The 15,056-nt window shown below is 32.3% G+C and overlaps 1 protein-coding gene across 3 annotated transcripts in view; it reads left to right on the forward strand.

Annotated features, from left to right (window-relative positions):
- Positions 1–15,056, forward strand: part of micu3b (mitochondrial calcium uptake family, member 3b) — an 80,317-nt gene that overhangs the window by 53,660 nt on the left and 11,601 nt on the right. The gene's annotated exons all lie outside the window — the stretch shown is intronic.

Raw genomic sequence — 15,056 nt, forward strand, 5'->3', positions numbered from 1 at the left:
TTGATAGTTTAGACACAGTCACTATCTAATGTTGATAGTTTAGACACAGTCACTATCTAATGTTGATAGTTTAGATACAGTCACTATCTAATGTTGATAGTTTAGGAACAGTCACTATCTAATGTTGATAGTTTAGAACAGTCACTATCTAATGTTGATAGTTTAGACACAGTCACTATCTAATGTTGATAGTTTAGAAACAGTCACTATCTAATGTTGATAGTTTATGGAACAGTCACTATCTAATGTTGATAGTTTAGACACAGTCACTATCTAATGTTGATAGTTTAGACACAGTCACTATCTAATGTTGATAGTTTAGAAACAGTCACTATCTAATGTTGATAGTTTAGATACAGTCACTATCTAATGTTGATAGTTTAGGAACAGTCACTATCTAATGTTGATAGTTTAGGAACAGTCACTATCTAATGTTGATAGTTTAGAACAGTCACTATCTAATGTTGATAGTTTAGGAACAGTCACTATCTAATGTTGATAGTTTAGACACAGTCACTATCTAATGTTGATAGTTTAGGAACAGTCACTATCTAATGTTGATAGTTTAGATACAGTCACTATCTAATGTTGATAGTTTAGACACAGTCACTATCTAATGTTGATAGTTTAGACACAGTCACTATCTAATGTTGATAGTTTAGAACAGTCACTATCTAATGTTGATAGTTTAGGAACAGTCACTATCTAATGTTGATAGTTTATGGAACAGTCACTATCTAATGTTGATAGTTTAGGAACAGTCACTATCTAATGTTGATAGTTTAGACACAGTCACTATCTAATGTTGATAGTTTAGGAACAGTCACTATCTAATGTTGATAGTTTAGACACAGTCACTATCTAATGTTGATAGTTTAGACACAGTCACTATCTAATGTTGATAGTTTAGAACAGTCACTATCTAATGTTGATAGTTTAGACACAGTCACTATCTAATGTTGATAGTTTAGAACAGTCACTATCTAATGTTGATAGTTTAGACACAGTCACTATCTAATGTTGATAGTTTAGGGAACAGTCACTATCTAATGTTGATAGTTTAGGGAACAGTCACTATCTAATGTTGATAGTTTAGAACAGTCACTATCTAATGTTGATAGTTTAGACACAGTCACTATCTAATGTTGATAGTTTAGGGAACAGTCACTATCTAATGTTGATAGTTTAGACACAGTCACTATCTAATGTTGATAGTTTAGGGAACAGTCACTATCTAATGTTGATAGTTTAGGATAGTTTAGACAGTCACTATCTAATGTTGATAGTTTAGACACAGTCACTATCTAATGTTGATAGTTTAGACACAGTCACTATCTAATCTTGATAGTTTAGTCACTATCTAATGTTGATAGTTTAGAACAGTCACTATCTAATGTTGATAGTTTGTTGATAGTTTAGACACAGTCACTATCTAATGTTGATAGTTTAGAACAGTCACTATCTAATGTTGATAGTTTAGACACAGACTATCTAATGTTTAGTTTAGACACAGTCACTATCTAATGTTGATAGTTTAGACACAGTCACTATCTAATGTTGATAGTTTAGACACAGTCACTATCTAATGTTGATAGTTTAGACACAGTCACTATCTAATGTTGATAGTTTAGACACAGTCACTATCTAATGTTGATAGTTTAGACACAGTCACTATCTAATGTTGATAGTTTAGGGAACAGTCACTATCTAATGTTGATAGTTTAGACACAGTCACTATCTAATGTTGATAGTTTAGACACAGTCACTATCTAATGTTGATAGTTTAGACACAGTCACTATCTAATGTTGATAGTTTAGACACAGTCACTATCTAATGTTGATAGTTTAGACACAGTCACTATCTAATGTTGATAGTTTAGATACAGTCACTATCTAATGTTGATAGTTTAGAACAGTCACTATCTAATGTTGATAGTTTAGAACAGTCACTATCTAATGTTGATAGTTTAGACACAGTCACTATCTAATGTTGATAGTTTAGACACAGTCACTATCTAATGTTGATAGTTTAGACACAGTCACTATCTAATGTTGATAGTTTAGGGTTTAACAGTCACTATCTAATGTTGATAGTTTAGACACAGTCACTATCTAATGTTGATAGTTTAGACACAGTCACTATCTAATGTTGATAGTTTAGACACAGTCACTATCTAATGTTGATAGTTTAGACACAGTCACTATCTAATGTTGATAGTTTAGACACAGTCACTATCTAATGTTGATAGTTTAGACACAGTCACTATCTAATGTTGATAGTTTAGATAGTTTACAGTCACTATCTAATGTTGATAGTTTAGACACAGTCACTATCTAATGTTGATAGTTTAGACACAGTCACTATCTAATGTTGATAGTTTAGACACAGTCACTATCTAATGTTGATAGTTTAGACACAGTCACTATCTAATGTTGATAGTTTAGACACAGTCACTATCTAATGTTGATAGTTTAGACACAGTCACTATCTAATGTTGATAGTTTAGACACAGTCACTATCTAATGTTGATAGTTTAGGGAACAGTCACTATCTAATGTTGATAGTTTAGACACAGTCACTATCTAATGTTGATAGTTTAGACACAGTCACTCTAATGTTGATAGTTTAGACACAGTCACTATCTAATGTTGATAGTTTAGACACAGTCACTATCTAATGTTGATAGTTTAGGGAACAGTCACTATCTAATGTTGATAGTTTAGACACAGTCACTATCTAATGTTGATAGTTTAGACACAGTCACTATCTAATGTTGATAGTTTAGACACAGTCACTATCTAATGTTGATAGTTTAGACACAGTCACTATCTAATGTTGATAGTTTAGACACAGTCACTATCTAATGTTGATAGTTTAGGGAACAGTCACTATCTAATGTTGATAGTTTAGACACAGTCACTATCTAATGTTGATAGTTTAGACACAGTCACTATCTAATGTTGATAGTTTAGACACAGTCACTATCTAATGTTGATAGTTTAGACACAGTCACTATCTAATGTTGATAGTTTAGACACAGTCACTATCTAATGTTGATAGTTTAGACACAGTCACTATCTAATGTTGATAGTTTAGACACAGTCACTATCTAATGTTGATAGTTTAGACACAGTCACTATCTAATGTTGATAGTTTAGACACAGTCACTATCTAATGTTGATAGTTTAGACACAGTCACTATCTAATGTTGATAGTTTAGGGAACAGTCACTATCTAATGTTGATAGTTTAGACACAGTCACTATCTAATGTTGATAGTTTAGGGTCACTATCTAATGTTGATAGTTTAGACACAGTCACTATCTAATGTTGATAGTTTAGGGAACAGTCACTATCGAATGTTGATAGTTTAGGGAACAGTCACTATCTAATGTTGATAGTTTAGGGAACAGTCACTATCTAATGTTGATAGTTTAGGGAACAGTCACTATCTAATGTTGATAGTTTAGACACAGTCACTATCTAATGTTGATAGTTTAGGGAACAGTCACTATCTAATGTTGATAGTTTAGGGAACAGTCACTATCTAATGTTGATAGTTTAGACACAGTCACTATCTAATGTTGATAGTTTAGGGAACAGTCACTATCTAATGTTGATAGTTTAGACACAGTCACTATCTAATGTTGATAGTTTAGGGAACAGTCACTATCTAATGTTGATAGTTTAGGGAACAGTCACTATCTAATGTTGATAGTTTAGGGAACAGTCACTATCTAATGTTGATAGTTTAGACACTATCTAATGTCAGTCACTATCTAATGTTGATAGTTTAGTTTACACAGTCACTATCTAATGTTGATAGTTTAGACACAGTCACTATCTAATGTTGATAGTTTAGACACAGTCACTATCTAATGTTGATAGTTTAGACACAGTCACTATCTAATGTTGATAGTTTAGAACAGTCACTATCTAATGTTGATAGTTTAGATAGTTTAGAACAGTCACTATCTAATGTTGATAGTTTAATGACACAGTCACTATCTAATGTTGATAGTTTAGACACAGTCACTATCTAATGTTGATAGTTTAGACACAGTCACTATCTAATGTTGATAGTTTAGACACAGTCACTATCTAATGTTGATAGTTTAGACACAGTCACTATCTAATGTTGATAGTTTAGGGAACAGTCACTATCTAATGTTGATAGTTTAGACACAGTCACTATCTAATGTTGATAGTTTAGACACAGTCACTATCTAATGTTGATAGTTTAGACACAGTCACTATCTAATGTTGATAGTTTAGACACAGTCACTATCTAATGTTGATAGTTTAGACACAGTCACTATCTAATGTTGATAGTTTAGACACAGTCACTATCTAATGTTGATAGTTTAGGGAACAGTCACTATCTAATGTTGATAGTTTAGACACAGTCACTATCTAATGTTGATAGTTTAGACACAGTCACTATCTAATGTTGATAGTTTAGAACAGTCACTATCTAATGTTGATAGTTTAGACACAGTCACTATCTAATGTTGATAGTTTAGTTTAGTTGATAGTTTAGACACAGTCACTATCTAATGTTGATAGTTTAGACACAGTCACTATCTAATGTTGATAGTTTAGAGACACAGTCACTATCTAATGTTGATAGTTTAGGGAACAGTCACTATCTAATGTTGATAGTTTAGACACAGTCACTATCTAATGTTGATAGTTTAGACACAGTCACTATCTAATGTTGATAGTTTAGACACAGTCACTATCTAATGTTGATAGTTTAGACACAGTCACTATCTAATGTTGATAGTTTAGACACAGTCACTATCTAATGTTGATAGTTTAGACACAGTCACTATCTAATGTTGATAGTTTAGGGAACAGTCACTATCTAATGTTGATAGTTTAGACACAGTCACTATCTAATGTTGATAGTTTAGACACAGTCACTATCTAATGTTGATAGTTTAGACACAGTCACTATCTAATGTTGATAGTTTAGGGAACAGTCACTATCTAATGTTGATAGTTTAGGACACAGTCACTATCTAATGTTGATAGTTTAGGGAACAGTCACTATCTAATGTTGATAGTTTAGACACAGTCACTATCTAATGTTGATAGTTTAGGGAACAGTCACTATCTAATGTTGATAGTTTAGACACAGTCACTATCTAATGTTGATAGTTTAGGGAACAGTCACTATCTAATGTTGATAGTTTAGACACAGTCACTATCTAATGTTGATAGTTTAGGGAACAGTCACTATCTAATGTTGATAGTTTAGACACAGTCACTATCTAATGTTGATAGTTTAGGGAACAGTCACTATCTAATGTTGATAGTTTAGGAACAGTCACTATCTAATGTTGATAGTTTAGAACAGTCACTATCTAATGTTGATAGTTTAGACACAGTTACTATCTAATGTTGATAGTTTAGGGAACAGTCACTATCTAATGTTGATAGTTTAGACACAGTCACTATCTAATGTTGATAGTTTAGACACAGTCACTATCTAATGTTGATAGTTTAGACACAGTCACTATCTAATGTTGATAGTTTAGGGAACAGTCACTATCTAATGTTGATAGTTTAGACACAGTCACTATCTAATGTTGATAGTTTAGGATAGTTTAACAGTCACTATCTAATGTTGATAGTTTAGACACAGTCACTATCTAATGTTGATAGTTTAGGGAACAGTCACTATCTAATGTTGATAGTTTAGGGAACAGTCACTATCTAATGTTGATAGTTTAGACACAGTCACTATCTAATGTTGATAGTTTAGGGAACAGTCACTATCTAATGTTGATAGTTTAGACACAGTCACTATCTAATGTTGATAGTTTAGACACAGTCACTATCTAATGTTGATAGTTTAGACTCACTATCTAATGTTGATAGTTTAGACACAGTCACTATCTAATGTTGATAGTTTAGACACAGTCACTATCTAATGTTGATAGTTTAGACACAGTCACTATCTAATGTTGATAGTTTAGACACAGTCACTATCTAATGTTGATAGTTTAGACACAGTCACTATCTAATGTTGATAGTTTAGACACAGTCACTATCTAATGTTGATAGTTTAGACACAGTCACTATCTAATGTTGATAGTTTAGACACAGTCACTATCTAATGTTGATAGTTTAGACACAGTCACTATCTAATGTTGATAGTTTAGACACAGTCACTATCTAATGTTGATAGTTTAGACACAGTCACTATCTAATGTTGATAGTTTAGACACAGTCACTATCTAATGTTGATAGTTTAGACACAGTCACTATCTAATGTTGATAGTTTAGACACAGTCACTATCTAATGTTGATAGTTTAGAACAGTCACTATCTAATGTTGATAGTTTAGACAACAGTCACTATCTAATGTTGATAGTTTAGACACAGTCACTATCTAATGTTGATAGTTTAGACACAGTCACTATCTAATGTTGATAGTTTAGACACAGTCACTATCTAATGTTGATAGTTTAGGGAACAGTCACTATCTAATGTTGATAGTTTAGACACAGTCACTATCTAATGTTGATAGTTTAGACACAGTCACTATCTAATGTTGATAGTTTAGACACAGTCACTATCTAATGTTGATAGTTTAGACACAGTCACTATCTAATGTTGATAGTTTAGACACAGTCACTATCTAATGTTGATAGTTTAGACACAGTCACTATCTAATGTTGATAGTTTAGACACAGTCACTATCTAATGTTGATAGTTTAGACACAGTCACTATCTAATGTTGATAGTTTAGACACAGTCACTATCTAATGTTGATAGTTTAGACACAGTCACTATCTAATGTTGATAGTTTAGACACAGTCACTATCTAATGTTGATAGTTTAGGGAACAGTCACTATCTAATGTTGATAGTTTAGACACAGTCACTATCTAATGTTGATAGTTTAGACACAGTCACTATCTAATGTTGATAGTTTAGACACAGTCACTATCTAATGTTGATAGTTTAGACTATCTAATGTTGATAGTTTAGACACAGTCACTATCTAATGTTGATAGTTTAGACACAGTCACTATCTAATGTTGATAGTTTAGACACAGTCACTATCTAATGTTGATAGTTTAGGGAACAGTCACTATCTAATGTTGATAGTTTAGACACAGTCACTATCTAATGTTGATAGTTTAGACACAGTCACTATCTAATGTTGATAGTTTAGACACAGTCACTATCTAATGTTGATAGTTTAGGGAACAGTCACTATCTAATGTTGATAGTTTAGTTGATAGTTTAACACAGTCACTATCTAATGTTGATAGTTTAGACACAGTCACTATCTAATGTTGATAGTTTAGGGAACAGTCACTATCTAATGTTGATAGTTTAGACACAGTCACTATCTAATGTTGATAGTTTAGGGAACAGTCACTATCTAATGTTGATAGTTTAGGGAACAGTCACTATCTAATGTTGATAGTTTAGGGAACAGTCACTATCTAATGTTGATAGTTTAGACACAGTCACTATCTAATGTTGATAGTTTAGGGAACAGTCACTATCTAATGTTGATAGTTTAGACACAGTCACTATCTAATGTTGATAGTTTAGGGAACAGTCACTATCTAATGTTGATAGTTTAGACACAGTCACTATCTAATGTTGATAGTTTAGACACAGTCACTATCTAATGTTGATAGTTTAGACACAGTCACTATCTAATGTTGATAGTTTAGTTGAACACAGTCACTATCTAATGTTGATAGTTTAGGTCACTATCTAATGAACACAGTCACTATCTAATGTTGATAGTTTAGGGAACAGTCACTATCTAATGTTGATAGTTTAGACACAGTCACTATCTAATGTTGATAGTTTAGACACAGTCACTATCTAATGTTGATAGTTTAGACACAGTCACTATCTAATGTTGATAGTTTAGGGAACAGTCACTATCTAATGTTGATAGTTTAGACACAGTCACTATCTAATGTTGATAGTTTAGAACAGTCACTATCTAATGTTGATAGTTTAGAACAGTCACTATCTAATGTTGATAGTTTAGACAGTCACAGTCACTATCTAATGTTGATAGTTTAGACACAGTCACTATCTAATGTTGATAGTTTAGACACAGTCACTATCTAATGTTGATAGTTTAGACACAGTCACTATCTAATGTTGATAGTTTAGGACACAGTCACTATCTAATGTTGATAGTTTAGAACAGTCACTATCTAATGTTGATAGTTTAGACACAGTCACTATCTAATGTTGATAGTTTAGACACAGTCACTATCTAATGTTGATAGTTTAGACACAGTCACTATCTAATGTTGATAGTTTAGACACAGTCACTATCTAATGTTGATAGTTTAGACACAGTCACTATCTAATGTTGATAGTTTAGACACAGTCACTATCTAATGTTGATGATAGTTTAGGGAACAGTCACTATCTAATGTTGATAGTTTAGACACAGTCACTATCTAATTTAGTTGATAGTTTAGACACAGTCACTATCTAATGTTGATAGTTTAGATACAGTCACTATCTAATGTTGATAGTTTAGACACAGTCACTATCTAATGTTGATAGTTTAGACACAGTCACTATCTAATGTTGATAGTTTAGACACAGTCACTATCTAATGTTGATAGTTTAGACACAGTCACTATCTAATGTTGATAGTTTAGGGAACAGTCACTATCTAATGTTGATAGTTTAGACACAGTCACTATCTAATGTTGATAGTTTAGACACAGTCACTATCTAATGTTGATAGTTTAGACACAGTCACTATCTAATGTTGATAGTTTAGACACAGTCACTATCTAATGTTGATAGTTTAGACACAGTCACTATCTAATGTTGATAGTTTAGACACAGTCACTATCTAATGTTGATAGTTTAGACACAGTCAACAGTCACTATCTAATGTTGATAGTTTAGACACAGTCACTATCTAATGTTGATAGTTTAGAACAGTCACTATCTAATGTTGATAGTTTAGACACAGTCACTATCTAATGTTGATAGTTTAGGGAATCAGTCATAGTTTAGACACAGTCAATCTAATGTTGATAGTTTAGGGAACAGTCACTATCTAATGTTGATAGTTTAGGGAACAGTCACTATCTAATGTTGATAGTTTAGAACAGTCACTATCTAATGTTGATAGTTTAGGGAACAGTCACTATCTAATGTTGATAGTTTAGGAACAGTCACTATCTAATGTTGATAGTTTAGGGAACAGTCACTATCTAATGTTGATAGTTTAGACACAGTCACTATCTAATGTTGATAGTTTAGGGAACAGTCACTATCTAATGTTGATAGTTTAGACAGTCACTATCTAATATAGTTTAGGGAACAGTCACTATCTAATGTTGATAGTTTAGGGAAGTCACTATCTAATGTCACTATCTAATGTTGATAGTTTAGGGAACAGTCACTATCTAATGTTGATAGTTTAGGGAACAGTCACTATCTAATGTTGATAGTTTAGACACAGTCACTATCTAATGTTGATAGTTTAGGGAACAGTCACTATCTAATGTTGATAGTTTAGACACAGTCACTATCTAATGTTGATAGTTTAGGGAACAGTCACTATCTAATGTTGATAGTTTAGACACAGTCACTATCTAATGTTGATAGTTTAGGGAACAGTCACTATCTAATGTTGATAGTTTAGACACAGTCACTATCTAATGTTGATAGTTTAGACACAGTCACTATCTAATGTCACACTATCTAATGTTGATAGTTTAGACACAGTCACTATCTAATGTTGATAGTTTAGAACTATCTAATGTTGATAGTTTAGACACAGTCACTATCTAATGTTGATAGTTTAGGGAACAGTCACTATCTAATGTTGATAGTTTAGACACAGTCACTATCTAATGTTGATAGTTTAGGGAACAGTCACTATCTAATGTTGATAGTTTAGACACAGTCACTATCTAATGTTGATAGTTTAGACACAGTCACTATCTAATGTTGATAGTTTAGACACAGTCACTATCTAATGTTGATAGTTTAGACACAGTCACTATCTAATGTTGATAGTTTAGACACAGTCACTATCTAATGTTGATAGTTTAGACACAGTCACTATCTAATGTTGATAGTTTAGACACAGTCACTATCTAATGTTGATAGTTTAGGTCACTATCTAACAGTCACTATCTAATGTTGATAGTTTAGACACAGTCACTATCTAATGTTGATAGTTTAGACACAGTCACTATCTAATGTTGATAGTTTAGACACAGTCACTATCTAATGTTGATAGTTTAGACACAGTCACTATCTAATGTTGATAGTTTAGACACAGTTACTATCTAATGTTGATAGTTTAGACACAGTCACTATCTAATGTTGATAGTTTAGACACAGTCACTATCTAATGTTGATAGTTTAGACACAGTCACTATCTAATGTTGATAGTTTAGACACAGTCACTATCTAATGTTGATAGTTTAGGGAACAGTCACTATCTAATGTTGATAGTTTAGACACAGTCACTATCTAATGTTGATAGTTTAGACACAGTCACTATCTAATTTAGTTGATAGTTTAGACACAGTCACTATCTAATGTTGATAGTTTAGGATAGTTTAAACAGTCACTATCTAATGTTGATAGTTTAGACACAGTCACTATCTAATGTTGATAGTTTAGACACAGTCACTATCTAATGTTGATAGTTTAGACACAGTCACTATCTAATGTTGATAGTTTAGACACAGTCACTATCTAATGTTGATAGTTTAGACACAGTCACTATCTAATGTTGATAGTTTAGACACAGTCACTATCTAATGTTGATAGTTTAGACACAGTCACTATCTAATGTTGATAGTTTAGACACAGTCACTATCTAATGTTGATAGTTTAGACACAGTCACTATCTAATGTTGATAGTTTAGGAACAGTCACTATCTAATGTTGATAGTTTAGACACAGTCACTATCTAATGTTGATAGTTTAGACACAGTCACTATCTAATGTTGATAGTTTAGTTTAGGGAACAGTCACTATCTAATGTTGATAGTTTAGACACAGTCACTATCTAATGTTGATAGTTTAGACACAGTCACTATCTAATGTTGATAGTTTAGGGAACAGTCACTATCTAATGTTGATAGTTTAGACACAGTCACTATCTAATGTTGATAGTTTAGACACAGTCACTATCTAATGTTGATAGTTTAGACACAGTCACTATCTAATGTTGATAGTTTAGACACAGTCACTATCTAATGTTGATAGTTTAGACACAGTCACTATCTAATGTTGATAGTTTAGACACAGTCACTATCTAATGTTGATAGTTTAGACACAGTCACTATCTAATGTTGATAGTTTAGACACAGTCACTATCTAATGTTGATAGTTTAGACACAGTCACTATCTAATGTTGATAGTTTAGGGAACAGTCACTATCTAATGTTGATAGTTTAGACACAGTCACTATCTAATGTTGATAGTTTAGACACAGTCACTATCTAATGTTGATAGTTTAGACACAGTCAGTCACTATCTAATGTTGATAGTTTAGACACAGTCACTATCTAATGTTGATAGTTTAGACAGTCACTATCTAATGTTGATAGTTTAGACACAGTCACTATCACTATCTAATGTTGATAGTTTAGGGAACAGTCACTATCTAATGTTGATAGTTTAGACACAGTCACTATCTAATGTTGATAGTTTAGACACAGTCACTATCTAATGTTGATAGTTTAGACACAGTCACTATCTAATGTTGATAGTTTAGACACAGTCACTATCTAATGTTGATAGTTTAGATACAGTCACTATCTAATGTTGATAGTTTAGACACAGTCACTATCTAATGTTGATAGTTTAGAACAGTCACTATCTAATGTTGATAGTTTAGACACAGTCACTATCTAATGTTGATAGTTTAGGGAACAGTCACTATCGAATGTTGATAGTTTAGGGAACAGACTATCAAATGTTGATAGTTTAGGGAACAGTCACTATCTAATGTTGATAGTTTAGACACAGTCACTATCTAATGTTGATAGTTTAGGGAACAGTCACTATCTAATGTTGATAGTTTAGACACAGTCACTATCGAATGTTGATAGTTTAGGGAACAGTCACTATCTAATGTTGATAGTTTAGACACAGTCACTATCTAATGTTGATAGTTTAGGGAACAGTCACTATCTAATGTTGATAGTTTAGACACAGTCACTATCTAATGTTGATAGTTTAGGGAACAGTCACTATCTAATGTTGATAGTTTAGGGAACAGTCACTATCTAATATTGATAGTTTAGGGAACAGTCACTATCTAATGTTGATAGTTTAGACACAGTCACTATCTAATGTTGATAGTTTAGACACAGTCACTATCTAATGTTGATAGTTTAGACACAGTCACTATCTAATGTTGATAGTTTAATGTTGAACAGTCACTATCTAATGTTGATAGTTTAGACACAGTCACTATCTAATGTTGATAGTTTAGGGAACAGTCACTATCTAATGTTGATAGTTTAGAGGAACAGTCACTATCTAATGTTGATAGTTTAGACACAGTCACTATCTAATGTTGATAGTTTAGACACAGTCACTATCTAATGTTGATAGTTTAGACACAGTCACTATCTAATGTTGATAGTTTAGTTGATAGTTTAGACACAGTCACTATCTAATGTTGATAGTTTAGACACAGTCACTATCTAATGTTGATAGTTTAGAACAGTCACTATCTAATGTTGATAGTTTAGACACAGTCACTATCTAATGTTGATAGTTTAGACACAGTCACTATCTAATGTTGATAGTTTAGACACAGTCACTATCTAATGTTGATAGTTTAGAACAGTCACTATCTAATGTTGATAGTTTAGACACAGTCACTATCTAATGTTGATAGTTTAGACACAGTCACTATCTAATGTTGATAGTTTAGACACAGTCACTATCTAATGTTGATAGTTTAGGGTTTAGACACTATCAATGTTGATCACTATCTAATGTTGATAGTTTAGACACAGTCACTATCTAATGTTGATAGTTTAGACACAGTCACTATCTAATGTTGATAGTTTAGACACAGTCACTATCTATCTAATTTAGTCTGATAGTTTAGACACAGTCACTATCTAATGTTGATAGTTTAGACACAGTCACTATCTAATGTTGATAGTTTAGACACAGTCACTATCTAATGTTGATAGTTTAGACACAGTCACTATCTAATGTTGATAGTTTAGAACAGTCACTATCTAATGTTGATAGTTTAGACACAGTCACTATCTAATGTTGATAGTTTAGACACAGTCACTATCTAATGTTGATAGTTTAGACACAGTCACTATCTAATGTTGATAGTTTAGACACAGTCATCTATCTAATGTTGATAGTTTAGACACAGTCACTATCTAATGTTGATAGTTTAGACACAGTCACTATCTAATGTTGATAGTTTAGACAACAGTCACTATCTAATGTTGATAGTTTAGAACAGTCACTATCTAAATGTTGATAGTTTAGGGAACAGTCACTATCTAATGTTGATAGTTTAGACACAGTCACTATCTAATGTTGATAGTTTAGGGAACAGTCACTATCTAATGTTGATAGTTTAGACACAGTCACTATCTAATGTTGATAGTTTAGGGTTGAACAGTCACTATCTAATGTTGATAGTTTAGACACAGTCACTATCTAATGTTGATAGTTTAGGGAACAGTCACTATCTAATGTTGATAGTTTAGACACAGTCACTATCTAATGTTGATAGTTTAGGGAACAGTCACTATCTAATGTTGATAGTTTAGGGAACAGTCACTATCTAATATTTTAGATAGTTTAGTTTAGGACTATCAGTTGATAGTTTAGGGAACAGTCTATCTAATGTTGATAGTTTAGACACAGTCACTATCTAATGTTGATAGTTTAGGGAACAGTCACTATCTAATGTTGATAGTTTAGACACAGTCACTATCTAATGTTGATAGTTTAGGGAACAGTCACTATCTAATGTTGATAGTTTAGACACAGTCACTATCTAATGTTGATAGTTTAGGGAACAGTCACTATCTAATGTTGATAGTTTAGACACAGTCACTATCTAATGTTGATAGTTTAGGGAACAGTCACTATCTAATGTTGATAGTTTAGGGAACAGTCACTATCTAATGTTGATAGTTTAGACACAGTCACTATCTAATGTTGATAGTTTAGACACAGTCACTATCTAATGTTGATAGTTTAGACACAGTCACTATCTAATGTTGATAGTTTAGACACAGTCACTATCTAATGTTGATAGTTTAGACACAGTCACTATCTAATGTTGATAGTTTAGGGAACAGTCACTATCTAATGTTGATAGTTTAGACACAGTCACTATCTAATGTTGATAGTTTAGACACAGTCACTATCTAATGTTGATAGTTTCTAATGATAGTTTAGACACAGTCACTATCTAATGTTGATAGTTTAGACACAGTCACTATCTAATGTTGATAGTTTAGGGAACAGTCACTATCTAATGTTGATAGTTTAGACACAGTCACTATCTAATGTTGATAGTTTAGACACAGTCACTATCTAATGTTGATAGTTTAGACACAGTCACTATCTAATGTTGATAGTTTAGGGAACAGTCACTATGTAATGTTGATAGTTTAGATACAGTCACTCACTATCTAATGTTGATAGTTTAGACACAGTCACTATCTAATGTTGATAGTTTAGACACAGTCACTATCTAATGTTGATAGTTTAGACACAGTCACTATCTAATGTTGATAGTTTAGACACAGTCACTATCACTAATGTTGATAGTTTAGACACAGTCACTATCTAATGTTGATAGTTTAGACACAGTCACTATCTAATGTTGATAGTTTAGACACAGTCACTATCTAATGTTGATAGTTTAGACACAGTCACTATCTAATGTTGATAGTTTAGACACAGTCACTATCTAATGTTGATAGTTTAGACACAGTCACTATCTAATGTTGATAGTTTAGACACAGTCACTATCTAATGTTGATAGTTTAGATACAGTCACTATCTAATGTTGAT

Source organism: Oncorhynchus gorbuscha, linkage group LG23 (genome assembly GCF_021184085.1).
Source record: "Oncorhynchus gorbuscha isolate QuinsamMale2020 ecotype Even-year linkage group LG23, OgorEven_v1.0, whole genome shotgun sequence".
NCBI lineage: Eukaryota > Metazoa > Chordata > Actinopteri > Salmoniformes > Salmonidae > Oncorhynchus > Oncorhynchus gorbuscha.